The following is a 12,921-nucleotide window of genomic DNA, read 5'->3' as shown; positions in this document are numbered from 1 at the left end:
ACAATCCAAAAAAACACTTTCAATGCACAGAAATGGCTATCACACTTGAGTGTGTAGCCTGCAACAGTTAAACAGGTAATTTAAACACAAAAATGACTTTGTTAAAGTGCAGGCAGTAAAATAAGTACAATATGTAGCTGAAACAAGCTTTTTAAATCTCAGAAACTCTAAAAAATTGGCGTTTTAGGTGGAATTAGCTAAAGGCAGCAAGAAAATGCAGAAAAAATATACTTAATCACTTCAAAGTCTCCACTTTGCCTCTCTGCAGGGCACCAGGCAGGAGCTTGCTGAGCTGTATACAAGTGCAAAAACCTCGCACATGCAGGTTTTATAGGAGAGAAATGAAAGAGATAGTAATTAGCCCAAAATGGCCAATAAACTACTGATTTCTGGGCTGAAACCACTCCTCCAGGGATAGATAGGCTGCTCAAAGCTCCCCTCACTCACAGGTGAACAACGAAACTTCCTTCTATCCAAGTAAGGTATGGGCAAACAAGAAACTGCATTTAAGAGGGCCAGGGAAGGTCTCTGCCTGATGTGAATAGGAAGCCTGTTCTAATGAAGGGGCAATCTCTAAGACACATATCTGTCTCTGCAGCATGTTTTCTTTGAGTCGTTGACTAAGTTTAGATCCATAGATTGGGTGACCCTCATGTTGTTTGACTTTTGGATGTGTAGCAGCTCCATTAGGGCTGGATTTGTGAGTGCCTTATAGGTCAGGCATAAGTTACCCCTAAATAGTCGGTAGGAGACAGAGTAAAGGGATAGGGCTTTTAGTATATCTATATAGGATATGTTGTTTACATCCTATATTTTCTTTGTGATGAACCACTGAGGTCACTCCAGCTGCTGTAAGTGCCTAGCCAAGTACATGCCAAATGGCACATTGTACTTAATTATGAGTACAGCCAGACTATAATTTTCTTGCATCTGGATGCCATGCCTTTACTTATAAATTGTGCCACATAGAAAGACTTCCTCACCACTGTGGACATGTGGCATTCAAAGTTCAGGTTATTAACTTTCTGTGTACCTAGATTTCTCACCTGTGAGTCTGCTCTTAAGGGTGTGCTATTGATGGCATAATTTACATGGGTATGATAATGCATTTTTTCACATGTAGTTTTAGACCATGGTTCTGGCAACAATCATATGTCTGATCTAGATCCTTCTGCAGGATATCTACATCACTGAATCAATGACTGACCCCAGCTTGCAGTTCCCATCAAGCTTTCTCATCCAGAGGCTTTCTACATTAGTCTTGACTTCAGAGAAGTACATTCTAAACAGGAGTGTTCTCAGCACTGAGCCCTGTGGCACATCACTAGTAACTGGCCTCTTGCTGGATCTGGATTCACCTACTTTAATCATGTGTCCTATATGAGAGCCAACTGGCTGTCTGTCTGATGACGTAGGGATTTATGCCTAGTTTTGTTAGTTTATTTGTAATATCTGAGTGGAGGTTTGAGTCAAATGCCTTGGCCAGATCGAGGTAGGTGGTATGTAGTGTTTTACCCTCCTCCATGTCCTTAGTGACTTTCTCAAGGAAATCCACCAGATTTAATAGGCATGACCTGCCCTTGGCAAAGCTGAATCGGGTTGAGTCTAGTGTTTGGAGGCTTCCTGTGTCATTATTTATCAGGCCCATGATTATTCTTTCCATGGCCTAACAAATAAGACTAGTCAAACTTATGAGTCTGTAAATTCTCAGGTCAGTAGATGGTCGCCATTTAGAGGTTCATAGGTTGATACTAGGCTATCTGCCCTAGGGCATTTATAAGCCTAGCCAGAGTATGTTTGGCTTTTGCCATCCTTTTAGATTAGTTGACTGTGCCTCTGTATAGTAGGTCACAGAAGGTAGCCCTTTTAAGGTTTGTTTACTGTACCTCTGTCAAGCAGCGACACAGAAGAGATCCCAGGGGTAAACTTACGATCTCCCATCCATTCGTCAAGATTTCTCTTGAAGAGGGTCAGTGAGGGGCTCCGCCTGACATGGACTGGGATTTTGTTCCAGAGTGAGGGGAGCCTCTGGGATATGAGGCCTGTGTCATTATTTATCAGGTCCATAATTATTTTTTCCATGGCCTAACAAATAAGACTAGACAAACTTATGAGTCTGTAAATTCTCAGGTCAGTAGATGGATGACAGTTTCTCTCCTCCACTCTATCGAGACAAAGCCAGTCTAGAGGCAGTGGGTAAATAGAGATCCCAATGGGCCTGATAAGTCCTAATTTAAGCTGTTTGAGAGGCATTCTGGTATATTGTTAGGCACCACTGAAGTCATGTTTTTAGCTTTAGAGAGTGAAGTGTGAAGTGTTTTTTAGTGATAATTGGTGGTGGTGGAGTTGTGGAGAATATTTCTTGGGGGAGAATTGGAGGTGATGGGGAGGTGAAATCTGAGCTGAATTTGTCAGCCAGCAGATTTGCTGTATTTCTTGGCTGAGTATAGGTGATGCCATCCACAACTAATTCCCACATTGTTGGGTGTTGCCCTTAAGGTTGAAGACATAACTGAAAATGCATTATGGTTATCCTTTGCTTTGGAGGCTATTACCTCAAAGTCTGCTTGCAGAGACTTGACTAGTTCTGTGATACACTTGTTTAGATTAATGAGCGACTTTTTGCTCTGTTGTGCACATTCCCTCTTACTTCATAACAGGATTTTCTTTCTTTTGTTCTACAACCTATTAATACCAGAGGTCCACTAGGGTGGCCTGTTTTTATAAGTTCATAGGATATACTAGGCTACTGGCCCAGAGGCCCTTATAAGCCTAGCCAAGAATTTTACCCATGTTCCCTCAAAGTCAGCACCTGTTTCCCCTGTCCAGCAGGGACATAGATGGGATTGCAGGGGTATATTTTCTGTTTCCCATCCAGTCGTCCAGATTCCTCTTAAAGAGGGCTAGAGAGGTATGCTACTTGACATGGAGAGAGAGTCTATTCCACAGATGGGGGAGTCTTTGGGACAGAAATCTATCCCACCAAGTTCTATTAATGTCAAAGACCAGGTTAAGGCCTTGCATGCGGGTTGCATGAGCGGAGTTTGTCTTATGGATATGAAGCAACTCCATCAAGGCTGGGTCTGAAATGGCCTTGTATGCCAGACACAGGTCACCTTTGAGCAGTCTGTATGAGACTGAGTAGAGGGACAGGGCTTTTTGCCTATCTGTATAGGATAGGTGTTTGAGACCCTGGATTTTCCTGGTCAGGAACCTCTGTGTTCTCTCAAACTGATGCATGCGGTTGGCAAAGTACTCAGTAATGGGTCTGATAAGGGAGGAGTACAGGGATGTTATGACCTCCTTGTTCTTGGATGAAATACCCTTATTTATGAGGTGAGACATGTAGAAAGCCTTCTGTACAATGGAGGCAACATGTTGGTCAAAAGTCAGGTTGCTATCAACCTGGGTACCCAAGTCCCTCACGACTGATTGCATGCTTAGTATGTTATTAATGTGATAATTAGTGGGGATGACATTTTCCCCAACAGGGATAATGATGCATTCCTTAGCATTCAGTTTGAGGCCATGCTTCTGGCACCAATCATTAGTCTGGGTAAGGCCCTCTTGGAGGATGTTCACATCACTTGGGGAATTTAAGACAGCACCCTGCTTGCAGTCATCTGCAAACTTAATCAGCCACAGACCACTGGTTTGGCTTGTACCTCAGAAAAGTATATCCCAAACAGTAGAGGCCCCAAGACCAATCCTTGGGGTACACCACTCATTACGGGTCTACTAATAGAGGTGGCTTCCCCTATTTTGACTGAGTGGGTTCTATCAGTGAGCCAGTTAGCTACCCATCTAGTAGCATTGGGTTGATGCCTAGCTGAGAGAGTTTATCTATTATGCCTGAATGGGAAATAGTGTCAAAGGCTTTGGCTAGGTCAAGGTAGGCAGTGTGCACCGTCTTCCCCTCGTCAATGGCTTTGATGACTATTTCAAAGAAGTTGACCAACTTTAACAGGCATGATCTCCCTTTGACAAAACAAAACTGTGTGGGGTCAAGCATTTGGAGATTGCCATGTCCTTGTTTATAAGGTTCATGATAATGCATTCCATGGCCTTGCAGATCAGGCTAGTTAGGCTGATGGGCCTATAATTGCCTGGGTCATTGGACGCTCCACATTTTTGTAGAGGGATGACAGTGACTGTCCTCCATTCAGCTGGGATGAAGTCGGTGCTCAGGCTTTGGTTGAATAGGGTGTCTAATGGAGCTGAGAGCTCATGCCTGACTTTATGTAGGATAAAGCCAGGGATGTTATCGGGTCTCATGGAAACTGTATTTTTTGCCTTAGAGAGGGTATTAAGGACCTGCTCCCTGGTGATGAGGGGAGGGGGCAGGTGCTGGGAATGTCCTGGTTTACTGATGGGGGGGAACAGGGGTGGTGAAGTTTTCACTGAACCTGTCTGCCAGCAGGTTGGCTATATCTATGGCGTCTGTGTATATGGTGTTATTGACCACCAGTTCAGAGCAGATTTGGGTGTTGCCTTTGAGATTGCACACATATGTGAAGAAGGCCTTGTGATTGTCCTTGGTGGATGTGGCCAATTTGGACTTGACATTAGCCTTAGGGGATTTCACCAGTGACCTTATTTGCTTGTTCAGACAAAGGAGAGATTGCTTCCAACTTGGCACCTGCTCCTTCTTGGCCCTGGACAGAAATTTTTTCCTATTATTATAGAGTTTGTTTATTGCTGCAGTCCACCAGACAGGTTTACTCTTCCTTGAGGAGGATGATTTGGTCCTGTCAGATATTGCTGAGTCCATACAGCTATGTAGGTGCTCATATAGGTTTTGGTGGAGGCTTGGATATTAGTGCTAGTTCCAACTGAAGCAATGGTGACTGTGAAACTGCTTATACCTGCTCTGAGGAGACTTTAGTCAGCTTTGGAAAAGTTTTTTCGTTTGACCCTGACAAGGGGGGGGGGGGGAGTCAGGGGAGATGGTGACTTGAAAAGTGATTGCTTTATGGTCGGATCTTACCAAGGAAGATGACACTGTAGGAGTGCTTCTGTGGCTACTCATGTTGGTTAGGACCAGTTCCAGGATATTTTCACCTCTTGTAGGGTTATTGACCAGCTGATCGACCAGCTGATCCAATGCATTGGCATTGATGAAGTTGAGGAATCTCTGGGCATTCATGTTTGGGCTAGAATAGGTCTTCCACCCTATGGTTGGGTATTTAAAGTCACCCAGGATCAGGGTAGAGGGTTGAAGGAGGAATGTATTTTTTCACTTTTGAGGAACCTGTTTCTTTAAAGTGGTTTCCCTACCAATTAATCAATTTGTATAACAAATGGTTTAGATGAAGTATAAATGGAGCTGGATGTAGTAGTTTATTTTATCTTGTTGTCTGAAGATGTTTGGCTACTAGCTGGACGAAAAGCGATTCGAATAAAATTGTGTGCTTAACTTTTACACTTTGCAGATTTTGTTGGACTTCACAGTTTTCACCTTCCAGTTCCCACTTTTGTTGTTTTTTTGGGTTTGTTCTTTGGTTTCTTCAGTTTGATTTGTGGTTTTGTTCATGGCTACTGGGAGTATTAAAAATTCATTGCCTGACTCTCCAATGCTGTTGTCTGCTTCTACGCAAAAGGGTTCGGATAATGTGGGGAATTTAACTTCTTTGATAAACATCATGAATGAGACTGGAAAGTCTGAGTACTAGACTTGGCAAGTTATCACAGACAATGGCTAATCGCAGGGAGAGTGAAGTTATGATGAGTAACAAGGATGTTCCCTGCAATGGAACCAACAATGGAGGTATGGAAGGTGGGGCAAGAAGTAAAAGATCTGTGCATACACCAGTGACATCAGCGCTTGTTTTGGGACCTGTTGATTTGCCAGATGTCACCTCCTGGCTTAAAGTACAACCACCTTTGGTGAAGTCAGGTGGGATGACAGTTGCTGAACAGCCGAGTGCAGGTAATGCTTCTTTGGTAAATCAACTGAAGACTTTAGATCAGATGTCTTTGAGAGCTAAAAAGCTGCAACTAGAAATTAATTATTTAGATGAGTGTAAAAAAGTGGGAGTGATTCCCAAAGGTTTGTGTTCTTGGCAGTACCCTTCGGGGTTAGAGGCTGTGTCAGAGTTTCACCTGGATTTGTTGAAACTCTTTGATAAACATGGGTTCGAGCTGATGAGCTTAATGAGTAAACATTATTAACAGGACTGTGGATGGCCTTACTGCTGAGATAGCACAAATAGATTGGAAAATCAGGTTACATGAAGACTTTGGCAGGTATAAATTTGATTATACCTGAATTTTCACTACAATAGATCAACATCTTAATAAGAATGCGGAAATCAAGGCAAAAAAAACTAAGAAGGAATATAGAAGCGTATAAGAATAATGTTGCTTATCCATCCCCACCCCCTTCACAAAACCGGAACTTTGGAAATCAACGAGTACCTTCTCCCTACTGCAATAATGGTAATGAATGTAGGGGCGAACAAAGCCATACTGCAGAAAATGTATTTGTCAACAATTTAGGAGACAGTAGAGGAGAAGATGACGAGCTATCACCAGAGAATGTAGACGAATGTTTTGAACAAACAGGTAACTTGAGGGGAAGAGAGCAGAGTCCTTTTTCCAACAATGGTCAAAACCAACAGAAACGTTACAACATGAGGGGGCAGCACAATGGCAACATGTTCTACAAGAAAGGAGGGAACAACAGAGGGAAGAAATGACTGATAACCATTTAAAAATGTTGTCAAACAAAAATGGTGATTTTAAAGTTTACAACTTTACTAGTCACATTATCAGTGCTGAACTATGTGAACTTTTTTCTAAGGGACTGACGTTTGTTCCAACACAGCATTTTGATTTATCTAGGACATTGATAGATCTCAAATTATTTTTATGAAGGATGAATTTGACTATGCTCTTGGGGAATAAAGATAATTTAAACACTGATATAAGGGTTCCTAGTACATTTAACACCCCTACACATCACATGTTGAGCTTATATGCGCACTTGTGTGAAATGGATATAAGAAATATATGTGGGAAACAGGTGAATGGTGGTTGTTCTAACCTCTCCAAAAGGGAGAGGGAAGCTTTGCAAGCATCAAATTGCTACCAGTGCGTGTCTTAAAACCAGACAAAGGTGGGGGTCGGATTTTAATGGATATAGATGAATACAACAAAAAAATGAGGACTGTGATAGGTGGTAATACGTATGAATCATCTAGTTTAAATGAGCTAAACGTTGCTTACAAACGCATTAATGTCTTCTTGAATAACTTGTTTTTAGAGGGGGCTATTGATTTGGGAACATTAAATTATTTAACAGTTGTTTCACCTAAAACTCCATGTTTGTTTGGACTGCCAAAGTTGCATAAAGATATTTCAAACCCCCTATGCAGGTTTTGGCTAATGCTAGGTCTTCTATTACTTATGCTATGGCCAAATTGGTAGGCAATATTTTAAAAAAATATGTGAGGAAAGAGTCTCAGATATGTAAAGACTCTTGGTCTTTTTTGGCAGCAATTGAAAGTTTTCCTTACCATGAAAATATAAAATTCTTAACTGTGGATGTCATTGATTTATATTTTTCAATCCCGCATGCCTTAGGTATAGAATGGGTAGTCAAACTGATGTTGGCACATGGTGCTGATGGAGGGGAAGTACGTTTGATTCAGGAATTGCTGGACATCATTTTAGGTACAACTTTGTGATGTTTGATAACAATATTTATTTGTAAAAGGTGAGGGTGGCTATGGGTTCCCCCTGTGGAGCCAGTTTTTCGAATCTTGTAATGGCCCAATGGGAACACCAGTATATACGAATGTACCTGAAAACCAAATGAGGATTAAGTTTGACAGAAGGTTTTTAGATGATGTCTTTATTTTGTTTGATGGGACTAGCTTAGAGGTGGACAGCTTCTTGGAGGGAACCAATGTCAACACTGAGGTTTTGAAATTCACTCACAAGTGCACTGAAGAAAAGATTATGTATTTGGATATAGAGTTAAGTAAGGATGTTTCTAATAAGTGTTTTGTGGCTGCCATTCATTGTAAGGAAACTTACTCTAACTGTATGTTACACCATACGAGTGCCCACCCCCAGTACCAGAAGAAATCTGTAGTAAAGGGCCAAATGGTCTGAGCTGCACGTATGGTAACAACAGAGGACAGATTTCTAGAGGAATGTGAATTACTCAAGGGAATGTTTTTGATGAGAGGGTACCCTGAGGTGTTGGTACTGGATATTTTTGAGGAAGTTTGGAATAAAAGGAAAGCAGGTATTTACAAATCTATATTGACAGGGCACCGTGGTGTTTTGGATAAGGTTGAACGTGAAACAACTGGTTTGAGTCCCCCCTGTAAAGAGATTCTCTTTGATGACCAGAAGTCAAAACATTTGATGAATTTCATTACAGTATTTAGTTTGGAGGCTGAAGCAATATGATCAATTTTACAAAGGAACTGGAGTGTGTTTACCTTTGAGATGGATTTAACTGACAAATTAGGCGATAGACCAACAGTAATATACAAAAGGAGTAACAACTTAAAAGGTATAATGGAAATGAGTAAAAAAAGCTAGATGCAGAATTGCTGGGACATTCAAATGTGAGTCTTGTAAGTTTTGTGGACATCTAGCAACTGGGAGTAGTGTTGCCATTAACAACAAGATATACAATCTTGAAGGAAGGTACACTTGTTCATCTAAATCAGTGGTTTACCTTGCCTCATGTCAGCTTTGCCCTGTGTTTTACGTGGGAAAAACTGACAGGAAACTTAAAGCCAGGATTTATGAGCACCTGTATAGTATAAGAAAAAATAAGTTGGAAAATGCTCTAGCTAAGCACTGTGACCAAAACCCTACACACTCCTTTGTTTTTAGAATATTAGATCAAATCATGCCTGATGTAAAAGGGGGCCCATTTCAACTCCTGTTGGAAAGGCAGGAGTTGATTTGGCAGTTAAAGTTACAATCATAAAGGGCTCCTGGTTTGAATGACAAAGTTTCTTTGTCTTGTATTTTAAAATTAAGAAGTCTTTTACGGTGAATGCGCACACATTATGAAAGCCTTAGGGCTATGTACATTTTTAAAACAAGTAAACAAGTATTTATGGTACCATATTATATATTTTACATATATTTTTTTATTTTTTAACATGTATTTATATGTGTGTTTAAACTGGAGGAATGTATTTTTTCACTTTTGAGGAACCTGTTTCTTTAAAGTGGTTTCCCTACCAATTAACCAATTTGTATAACAAATGGTTTAGATGAAGTATAAATGGAGCTGGATGTAGTAGTTTATTTTATCTTGCTGTCTGAAGAAGTTTGGCTACTAGCTGGATGAAAAGCGATTCGAATAAAATTGTGTACTTAACTTTTACACTATGTGGATTTTGTTGGACTTCACAGTTTTCACCTTCCAGTCGCCACTTTTGTTGTTTTTTTGGGTTTGTTCTTTGTTTTTTTTTTCAGTTTGATTTGAAGTTGAGGAATCTCTGGGCATTCATGTTTGGACTAGAATAGGTCTTCCACCCTATGGTTGGGTAGTTAAAGTCACCCAGTATCAGGGTAGAGGGTTGAATCTTGATGGATTCAATTAAGTCCAGATAGGTGGACTGGGCATCCTGAGTCATGGTTGGGGGTCTGTGGCTAGCTATGATTTGAATAGGTGTTTTATCAACAGTTAACTGCACTTGGAGTGTCTCCTGGGTGTCATACTGTTTGACCAGCCTGGAGGTGTGTATGTCTTTGATAAATATTGAAACTCTGCCTCCTTTGGCTTTGTAGCCCTCCGTTTGGGGTCTGAAAGTATGGTAGGATGACTAACCTGGTATGGGTTGGGGTGCTGTCCACAGCTTTGAACCAGGTTTCAGTGACTGCACAAATTTCAGCATTCTCCAGGACAAGGAAAGCTTGCAATGAATACAGTTTCATGTTAAGACTCCTAGCGTTTAGCAGCATGACCTTTAAATTTTGTTTATAAGAATTTTTCATGTTGGCAATTTTGTGCTCATGACTTTGCCTAAAAAAGGCACTATTGGGGAGGCAAGAGCCTTTGCCAGAAGCCTAAAGCCAAGGGGAGACAGATGAGGGCCATCTCTAGCAAAGCATATTGGTCTGTCAGTCATGTCCTCCCAGACTGTCAAGTACTGGATCCCCTTGGAATGACACCAGAAACTAAGCCAATTGTTAAAGTCAGTCATTTTCTGTTTGTATTGAGATATCATTTTGGGTGATGGTAGGATGCTGCTTAAGGCTAGGGACATACATGCCTGGAACACATATTTAGCAATCTCAATCATGTCTCTCTTCATATAGTCCACAGAGGTACATCTCAAGTCATTCACACTAACATGGACTATGTCAGTCATAGCAGTACCTGTTGTTAAGAAACTTGAGTCCGCCCAATCAGATGGTTTAACAAAATTGGTTAATGAAAAAACATACAATCCACCTCATTTATACTTTTTAAAAAGTTTTTTAACATTCTATAAAATATTGAATGTTATATATTGTGTATAAATTCATACAAAAATAACAAGAACAAATTATGTTATATTTAAAATCACACAGATTCACAGGCAGGATACAGAAATTATAACCCATACATTGTAATAAAATCAATGAGTGACTAAAAATAATCTTACAATTATATTTAAATGTGAAACAAACCTAACTTGATTATTGTTTACTATGAATTGATCACTATCATAGATAGATTGTAAGATTATTTTCATTTGGTTGGGTGGTGATGTAATCAATCAATCAATCAATCAATCAATCAATCAATCAATCAATCAGTTGTTTGTATATTTAAAAAGTTGTGGATGTTTATACCAAATGACTCTGAGGAAGCCATTGGTTAAAGCCTGGTGAAAGCGCTTAGTCGTTTGGTTATTTTGTTCTTGGTGGCGTATTAAAAGTGGAGACTTTCGTTTATTCTCTGGTGGCTGTTTTTTTATTTTTGTTTTCAATTTTAAAAGTTTTATTTATCCGTTTAGATTGTTTTATATTTTTATGGTGTAAGGATTTTCTGGTTCATGGTGGGGGACCTGTAACTAGAAGAATATGGTAATGGATGTTTCCCACTGTTAGTTGGAGCTGGTGTAGCTCAACACGTCATGTTGTTTGACCAACCCTGAGATGTCCTTATCCTTTCTGTAGATAGAAACACTTCTGCGTTTGCTCTTTCATGCTCAGTGGGTGGTTGGAACATATGAAAGGTATTATACCCATCATGCACTGCTAGACTGCTTTCCTTACCACTCTTTTATGGCTGAGAAGGAGTCTGTAAATTTGCCCCAGTTCAGACACCTGTGAAACATCACTGGTAAGCACTGTTGGGATAAACAGGTAATGCCTACAGTGACTTGTTGTGTCTCATTGCTTAAACAGTGTTTTACATTGAATATACATATGATTGACATTTAATGGAATTAAATTGTCAATTCTTTTTTTATGATGTATGGTGTTGGAGTCTTAGCAAGTTCAAAATATGAAGTTTGCACTGTTAGACCTTCATAAAATTCTGCTTTTCCTCTTCAGAAAAATGACGCACAATTCAAATGGCAAGATACCCTGTTATTATGCAACGGATTATCACGGACCTCATTAACAAGTACATTGGCAACCTCCAAACACTCAAATCCACACAGTTTGCCTTCATCAAGGGGGAAGTCATGTCTGCCAAATTTGGTTGATTTCTTTGAGACAGTTACCAAAGCCATGGATGAGGGGAAGACAGCGCACACCCCCTACCTTGACCTGGCCAAAGCCTTTGACACTATTCCCCACTCGAGCATAATAGATAAACTCTCTCAACTAGGCATCAATCTGCATGTTACCAGATGGGTAGCAAACTGGCTCACTGATAGAACTCACCTAGTCAAAGTGGGGAAAGCCACCCTTAACCCTTAAGACCCATAACATGCAGCATACCTCAGGGTTCGGTCTTAGGGTCTCTGTTATTTCGGATATACTTTTCTGAGGTGCAGGCCAAAACCAGTGGGCTATGGCTGACCAAGTTTGCAGATGATCATCAATTGATCTAGTCATGTAGACATCCTCCAAGAGGGTCTCGCTCAGACAAATGACTGCTGCCAGAAACATAGCCTCAAGCTGAATACCAAAAATTGCATCATCATCCCCTTTGGGGAGAGGGACGTCCCCACAAATTATCACATGAATAAGCATGCAATCAGTCATGAGGGATTTGGGCACCCAGGTTGATAGCAACCTGAGTTTTGACCACCATGTTGCTTCCATTGTACAGAAAGCCTTCTACATGGCCCACCTCATAAGTAAGGGTATCTCATCCAGGGACAAGGAGATCATAACATCCCTGTATTCTTCCCTTATAAGGCCCATTATTGAGTACAGCACCCCTTTCGGCATGTACCTCACAAAGCACATGCAGCAGCTGGAGAGACCACAGAGGTTCCTCACCAGGAGACTCTAGGGCCTCAAACATCTACCATACACAAGCTAAAAGCCTTGTCCCTCTACTCAGACTAATACAGACTCCTCAGAGGTGACCTCTGGCTGGCATACAAGGTGATCATGGACCCCACCTTGATGGGACTACTGCATATCCGCAAGTCAAGCTCCACTCATGTAACTTGCACATGCAGCCTCAACCTGGTCTGTGGCACCAGCAAGAGTTGTTGGTGGGACAGATTTGTGTCCCAGAGACTCCCCCATCTATGGAATAGACTCCATCTCCATGTCATGCAGAGTACCTCTTTACCCTCTTTTTAAGTGCAACCTGGATAACTGGATGGGAAACAGAAAATATACCCCTGGGACTCCACCCGTGTCCCTGCTGGACAGTGGCATTGAGTGCTGACTTGTCTAAACATGGGCTAAACTCTTGGCTAGGCTTATAAGGGCCTCAGGGCCAATAGCCTAGTAACCTCCTATTATCCTATTAAACCTATATTGTTC

The sequence above is a fragment of the Protopterus annectens genome, chromosome 2.part1, assembly GCF_019279795.1.
Source record: "Protopterus annectens isolate FY-2018-M chromosome 2.part1, PAN1.0, whole genome shotgun sequence".
NCBI lineage: Eukaryota > Metazoa > Chordata > Ceratodontiformes > Protopteridae > Protopterus > Protopterus annectens.
Note: the sequence above shows the minus strand (reverse complement) of the source record.